The following is an 8,670-nucleotide window of genomic DNA, read 5'->3' on the forward strand; positions in this document are numbered from 1 at the left end:
AAAACCACCCTAAATCCGCGTTTTCTTTCACGCGGATGCTTACAACTTTCATATATGAGTGGCCCCCCCGGGCATTCATCATTGTATACAAGCTGGTAAAAGGTAATAATACATACATTTGTGACACGATGTGGTCCATGGTGGTGAAAGGTAGCAAATGAGGTAAAGGCATAAATATCGACAAAATTACGTAGGAAATGCACATCGCAAAACTTCAGAACCAATTATGCTTGACCATTAGTACTAGTTTTCAGTATATGATAATCTAATGTTTGTATACAGCAATAATTATAGTAACTCAATTTGCAAAAATGCCTACTTTGGCCGCTATAAAGCAGATCGTGTCACATTTTTCAATTGCTAAGTGTTACGGGGGGCTTTACAGTGTACATATACTTCCTTCGATACATGCAGAGAAACATGTTTCAGACTGTGCTGAAAGGAATCCTTGAACTTACATGTTTCTCTTTTGAAAATATAAGTGGGATCACAGAAAAGCAGCTTCAGTAAAGTTTATGAAAATGAGATATTGATGTGTAACAAGGACATATGATGTCTTCATTGTATTGCTAATACATGAAGGTTGACTAGGCCTTGGTTATCAACATCATGTATGCTTGTTTTGTCAAGCATTAATTAGCATAAAATACTCTTTTAACTTTCAATTCGCTGTAGAAGTGATGATGTAACAGGATTAACTTCCATAGCAATAGGTTACAACAATTTTTGAATATAACACACTGCACTTGTATGTTCATGCAGTACCACTGCATTGAACCATAGTTGTCAAAGAACAGGGATAAAGACCTGGATCGTAATTCTATAGAATATTCACTTCATGCTGATCACTCCCACCTGTAAGATTAGTATCTTTGAAAAGAGCGGTATTGTATTCAATCTATGATTGCAGACATACACAAGTGATGAGTGCAACCTGTTTATAGTGCAGTGCGCGATATATTCATAAACAGTTTTTAACCTATTGCTGTGGTAGTTAATCATTTACATCATCACTTCTACGGCAAATAGTTGGTTAAATTTTCCAAGTAAATTGGATTATCAAATTCAAGATGGCTGACAACTGGTTTCATTTGCAGTGATATTGTAAAATCACAAATCATATATGGTTAAATGCAACTATGCTGACAGCCTAATGCTAACTAGAATGTAAATCAATATTTTTTTCAAGCTTGTAAATCAAACTAATTTCAGGCTGTCTTGATTCATTGGTGTTAAAGTTGAAATTACTCACATCTTAATTAAATTGGATTGAAATGACTCACTATTTCAAATTCGAAATTTGCATCCCCCGCACTATTAACATGAGAAGAAACTGATTATGATAAAGCATTTGATGGGCTTTGAAGGCTATGTTTTGATATAACAGTATGGTGTCATCTAACAGGGAAATAATTGTAAGAAATTCCAGCTCTTCTACATTTAAAAAATATTGCAGTCAAACATTCTTATAATACTTGTATGATGTTATGTAAATAATATGTCATTGAATGTGTTACCTGATTGAAGAAATGGGAGTTGAACAGGTGATGTATGTTAGCATTGATAATATATGCACCCAAATATGTGAATAAAATTATAATATGAAAGACTTTACAGTTTTGTCATTTGTGATGTTGGGAATGGTGGTGACTGGTGAGAAAATGAGGATTGGGAAAGGCGGAAATGTGTGTGCCACAGTATGATTTCATTTGCGCTGGTATTAAGAAAGGTGAAAGAACTTCCAATTATTATCTGTTCCAAATCTAGTGACACCTAATGCACATTGTCCTAGGTAGGATTAAGCCTATTTGTTTGTTTGATATATAGTCAAAATCCCAGGACCACATATTGTACACAAAAAAAACCCTCAATTTCCAACTGTAAAAAATTACACCAACACATAAAAGGGGTTCATTTATTGGTGGGGGGAAATGAACACAGACATTGAAATAGTTCTTTGGAATTGAGCTGAATTGCAAAGAAAAGAAAGTGATGTGTACATCATAAACATTATTTTTATAGTTCGTTGGTGAGAAAGTTGAAAATATGACCTTTGTGTAATCTTTGTGAGAAAGGGGCAGTGGTGTAGTCAACACTTCCAGACACTTTTTCAGAGGGTATGCATAGGAGGGGGGCACAGTGGCGTAGCCAGGATTTTTATATTGGGGGGGGGCAAGTTTTTGACACAAACCGACAAGTAATATTGACAATTCGAGCGTAGCGAGCAACGAGTGGGGTCCAGGGGCCCGCCTTAGGGCCCCTGGTGTGGTCCAGGGGCAAAGCCCCTGGTAGGGGGCGAAGCCCCCGGAAGCTCTGAGGTTTTAGCGTTGTGGAGGGCCATTTTTCATGCATGTTTTTACCTTTATAAGCTTTTATATAGTATTTTTGTTCCTTTAAAATTGGGTAAAAATCACTAGAGAAGGTAAGGAAATAATGTTTTAACATGTTTTTAAGAGAAAGGTTGCTATTTAATATAGTGTTTAAAAGTTTGAAATAATTTACGTAGGTTACACAGTGCGCCGGTGTGCCTAAATACCATACAAATGTAACGGTAGAGATTTTTAGGGTGATTTTCTTTTTGTTCAACTTTGGATCCAGGGACTTATTCGGGCGATATCAAATGTCCAATACCATTACACAAAATAAATAGACACGATGGAAGACTTGTAGATATACGCTGTTGTTATGCTCCGGCTTTAATATATGATGATAGAACCAATGAAGATGGATGCAATATTATAAATATATTTAATTAATATGACCACGATTTAATTGATGTTGAGCAGTTGGAGGCTCAGATGGAAGTGAAGTGAAAATAATCTAAGACAAGTTCATATGGGAAAACACTTGAAAACCAACTTAAGTACCATCTCTACAACAGCATAAATAATATCCCTAACAAAGCATTTACTTAATGACTACTCTTAACAATACACAACCCGATAAAGAGATAAAACTTTCTCATGAATAATTCATAAGTACATCACCTACCATCTTAAGCCAAAAGATAAGTGGCAATAATTTACACCACACTTAAGTTTTTAGGATAACAATACACACTCATATAAAAGGAATCAATTGCTAAAGTGCTCTTAAAACTTCTATGAATGGAAGACAATAAACAATGAAGACATAAATATTTGAAGTACTCTTAAACTTGAAAATCAAAGGATACCTACATTTTCATGATCAAAAGAGGTGACTGACCTTTTCAAATTAAAGATAAACCATGATCTATTAAAAACAATTTCAAAGACAATAATGATTACGATGGAAAATAAGTTTACTTGATGATGATCATGATCGATTAATTACACAACAGATAGAAATATAATTTTATATGAAACCAAAACCTATATTAATTAAGAATGACACAATCAAAACAAACAAAATAATAAACATGGTAAAGAATCATATTATCAAAAGTCCTAACATTTCAAACCCTACACTTATTATTAAGACCAACCATTCTGATGCCGGTTACATTCACCCCTGCTGCAAAGAAAATGACGTCCGCGGCATTTTACATGAAATTTGGAAGATGATAATTTGAATGTTACAAATGTCAAGAAAAACATACTAATCAAATACATGTACATACTTAAGTGATGTAACTATCTCTTTACAATATAAAGTGCATTTATGACCTGTTAATTTGGTTTGAAATCCAAAAGGTACACTTTGCTGTAAATACCAAACAATACAAAAGAATCAATAACCACACAAAATGTCCACTTTCATAACTTTCATGATAAAACAATTAACACTTTGGAAGAAAAAAAACTTCGCAATGTTTTCAAAGCAATGCCTCATTTTAAATTAAGCATGATAAACAAGACTAATTTGGAAGAAGATAAAGGCCTACATCAATGTAGAATACATTTTGAGATATTCTACTTTTAATTTAGTCATGTGAAAATGACACAGATCAAAAATAAACAAGTGAATAACTTAGCATGAATACCATGGAAAACAAGCAAATTATAAGATGACAAGATAATTAATGAACTTAATGAACTTAAGATGGAGGATACATAATTAACTATTCATTAATATTCCTGACAATGATACCAAGAACAAAATAGAACACATGATTGATGGTTTCTACAATAACTCTTTCATGTAGATGACAAACCAATAGAAATCAATATCATGATGATGAATGAGACATGATATCATAAAATAATAAAAACATTTGTGAGTAGCTTTTTGGAAAAATGTGATGACATGTTGCGCAAATTAAGATCATCTTTTTCTGTGATCTTCATGCCAAAAACATAATTAATAAAATATAGGTTTAATTTATAAAACCTACACTACTCAAACAAAATAGTGAACCAAATAGGTTCTTAAATATAACCTCATAAAACTTCTAAAAACAATCTCAGCAAACCATAATCTTTATGATATGATTATTGAACAAAATAATAGAACACAATGTTAAAGCTCATAACTTAGCTCATATCAAAATAATGGCATGTTTAAAGAAAAATAAATTATGAGATAAACTTGTTGGCAAATTACTTAAGATGGTATCATGATGGAAATGAAAAATGCTTTGTTTTTTTTAATAACTGATGCCAAACAAATATTCAGATGATTTGGTGATAATTTTGGATTGACAATTGCATGCAAATTGGATCACTTTTGGTAACGATCAAAAATATGCCAAAATACAAAATACCACAACAATAGGTTTAGTTTGAAAACCTGTTCAAATCAATAATAAAACATCAGTTTGCATAATGAACAGGAGACTATCAAAAACTCTGTTTTTAAGAGAAATTGGATGTGAGCAGTTATGATGCTCAACCTAACTTCTTTGGCCTACATAAAACATGGAGTGAAATAAAATAGTGAAATAAACAATGGCTTCAAACTCAAAGCAATAACATGATTAATAAGATGCCATGACATACTCAAGATTTTTTTGAGCAAAATAATAGAATCGCAAAAGAGGACCGCAACTCTTAATTTGAAAGAGGAACTAAGTTTGAATAAGTGCACGTCTTCAAACTTATTCTTTGCAAAACTATAAACATGATTAACACCTCTAGAATTTAAGTTGTATACAAAAGAAGACAACAAACTTAATCATGATCATAAAATAAAGCATTTGGAACCATTATTTGACAAACATAATATGAAGTTACTCAGGGATGACAGCTACATTCAACTCTGCTGCGAGGAAATGGCGTCCTCGACATTTATATGACACTTTAAAAAATGATAAAAATAATGTTTGAACTTTGATGTAGATTTTAGCAATATACACTTCATATGATATTTTGATAGAGTCATTACAGTCTTTGAAAGATATTGTTCAGATTACAAAAATATGTAGATCGCACAATAATTTGAAATTTAAATGAATTGTATGATAATGTCTCAAGCAAATAATTTCATTTGAAGTGTTTTTCAAAAGTCAGTTTACTATTGTTGCTCTGCTGCTCGCTGATAATATACCTTCCATCTTCGATAACAGTTGTATAATGTAGTGGTGATGAGTTCCTGTTCCTTACTAATGTAAAATAGGTGACATAATTTATCAAGCAAATGTCCATATTGTTCTAGGTTGTTACCTTGAAAGTTCAACAGTATTTTACTTGCATGTGTACTAGTTGCATTTGCAATTTCTGAGTCTGAATATGATGTAAGGACGGCAGAATCATCAGAATATAAGTTGCGATATGAGGGGTGAGAGTTGATGGCTACATATCCACAGGAAATAAAAGCATGGTACTTCCTAAGTACTGTCACAAATTGTGGTATAATATCACGAAGATGTCCATGGTGGTCGATGTCCAGAAGGTGTTGGCATAAACATAATAATACTTCCAAGATATCTTGGGATGGAACACGACGTGAAATATCTTCCAGTTGGCATAGTATCAAGAAATCAAATTTTCTGTCCAGTAACTGGTCGCAACAATTATCAGTCTGTAAATTACTCAATTTCTCCCAAGCTTCAGACATAGCAATTTTATCATGTTCACTAACCAGGTGGTTATCAAGAGTAGCTGCAGCTGGTGTGTAATTCAGTTCAGAGTTACTATCAGATTCAGATTCAGATGGTTCAGATGATGGGTCTTCACAAGGTAATTCTTCAGAAATAATGTCAACCAAAGGAACAATATCATCAGCTGGTGGCAAGTTATCAGGTACAGAGTTTTCAGACATAACATCACTAGTATCACATGGGAAGTCATCGGAATTGTATGCAAACTTATCATCATCACTATCAACATGATCAGGTTCAGAGTCAGTTTCACTGTCCAATATATCCAGAGGAGAGTTGTCACTACAAAGGCTCTCATGATTTGTCTGCGTATAAGAAGTCACAGGTTGATGCTGTACATTATCTGGTCTGTCCATGGCATAGCTACTACCACGAACACATATACCTCCAGGGCCGGTGACGTGAATGGCTTCAGGAGTTCTTCCAGGAATGAGCACAACGTCGAATACAACCGCCTCACCGTCGCCTACACTGGATTGAACTTTTGCAGGGTTGTTCCGGGTGATACCTCGCCAGTGCACAAACACATCTTCTCTGGTGTCATCGCGGGTGATGAAACCATAACCATTCTTAACGTTGAACCACTTTACATGTCCGGATACTTGATGTGCAAGATATGTTGGTCCTGTAGGCCTATACGATGGAGTTGAACACTGTCTAATGTGATGGAGATGACGAAGATGATTCACTTCAGCTTCCAAGGCTTCAAGCCGCGAAATTATACCGGATATCATGATGTAGTCCAAGGGTCGTGGGTGCCCTGATCCAATTTGTTGAAGATAGTTATCGCCAAGCTTTAGCCCCACGTTGAAGACGCCAATGTAACAGTAGAGGAAAAATCCCGCTACGCAGAAATAACGTTGGGCGCCAATGTAACGGTAGAGATTTTTAGGGTGATTTTCTTTTTGTTCAACTTTGGATCCAGGGACTTATTCGGGCGATATCAAATGTCCAATACCATTACACAAAATAAATAGACACGATGGAAGACTTGTAGATATACGCTGTTGTTATGCTCCGGCTTTAATATATGATGATAGAACCAATGAAGATGGATGCAATATTATAAATATATTTAATTAATATGACCACGATTTAATTGATGTTGAGCAGTTGGAGGCTCAGATGGAAGTGAAGTGAAAATAATCTAAGACAAGTTCATATGGGGAAAACACTTGAAAACCAACTTAAGTACCATCTCTACAACAGCATAAATAATATCCCTAACAAAGCATTTACTTAATGACTACTCTTAACAATACACAACCCGATAAAGAGATAAAACTTTCTCATGAATAATTCATAAGTACATCACCTACCATCTTAAGCCAAAAGATAAGTGGCAATAATTTACACCACACTTAAGTTTTTAGGATAACAATACACACTCATATAAAAGGAATCAATTGCTAAAGTGCTCTTAAAACTTCTATGAATGGAAGACAATAAACAATGAAGACATAAATATTTGAAGTACTCTTAAACTTGAAAATCAAAGGATACCTACATTTTCATGATCAAAAGAGGTGACTGACCTTTTCAAATTAAAGATAAACCATGATCTATTAAAAACAATTTCAAAGACAATAATGATTACGATGGAAAATAAGTTTACTTGATGATGATCATGATCGATTAATTACACAACAGATAGAAATATAATTTTATATGAAACCAAAAACCTATATTAATTAAGAATGACACAATCAAAACAAACAAAATAATAAACATGGTAAAGAATCATATTATCAAAAGTCCTAACATTTCAAACCCTACACTTATTATTAAGACCAACCATTCTGATGCCGGTTACACAAATAAGTAATGTTGAATCATATTTAGTCAGACCCATGACCGACGATACAGATGCATGATTTGCCGACCGTACCTCCGGGCCGGCACTTAGTAGACCACACAAGAAAATGAACCGACGGTCCCGTCTGAACCGACGGAATGGCATATTGGGGGGGCAATTTCCCTTGCCCCCCCTCTACTACGCCACTGGGGGGCAACTTTTAAGGGGAAAACGTTAACGAAAATGGCCAAAAACAGGGCTAAAAGTACACAAAAGGGCTAAAAATCTTGCATAACAGGGCGGTCAGCATCCCACAGTGGAGCAAGACTTCTCACAGGGGACAGCTCCCCCCCGTAGCTATGCCAGCGCCACTAGAAAGCCAGGGTCTTTTGGGTGTGAGGAAAAAAATATTTTCTTGGGATATATGTGTTTTGCTGGCTCAAAAGTTTCATAATTAGTTCCTCTCAAAGTCAAACTAGAGGATTAACTGAGAAATGTTTTATGGCTTTTATCCTAGAAATGATCATTGGGTTACTGCGGGGGTTAACTCCGGGGGGGGGGGCACTTCAATTTGAAATGGATGTAGGTGTAGGGCTGGCACTTTTGCACTAAGGGGTATTCGGTGAGAGCAAAATGTAAAAAATATGGGGTCATTGGGTGAGAGCATGATTTTTGACATTCGGTGAGAGCAAAATGTAAAAAATATGGGGTCATTGGTGTGAAAACATGACCTTTTTTTAAAATGGAATCTTTAGGTGAGAGCCGAAACAGCGCAACAGAAACCTCGAAAATCGAATTTCTAGTTCTAAATGGCTTAAAATTTCTTTGTTTTATCAAAATAAGTGACAAAATCAGT

This window comes from Amphiura filiformis, chromosome 15, assembly GCF_039555335.1.
Source record: "Amphiura filiformis chromosome 15, Afil_fr2py, whole genome shotgun sequence".
Classification (NCBI taxonomy): Eukaryota; Metazoa; Echinodermata; class Ophiuroidea; order Amphilepidida; family Amphiuridae; genus Amphiura; species Amphiura filiformis.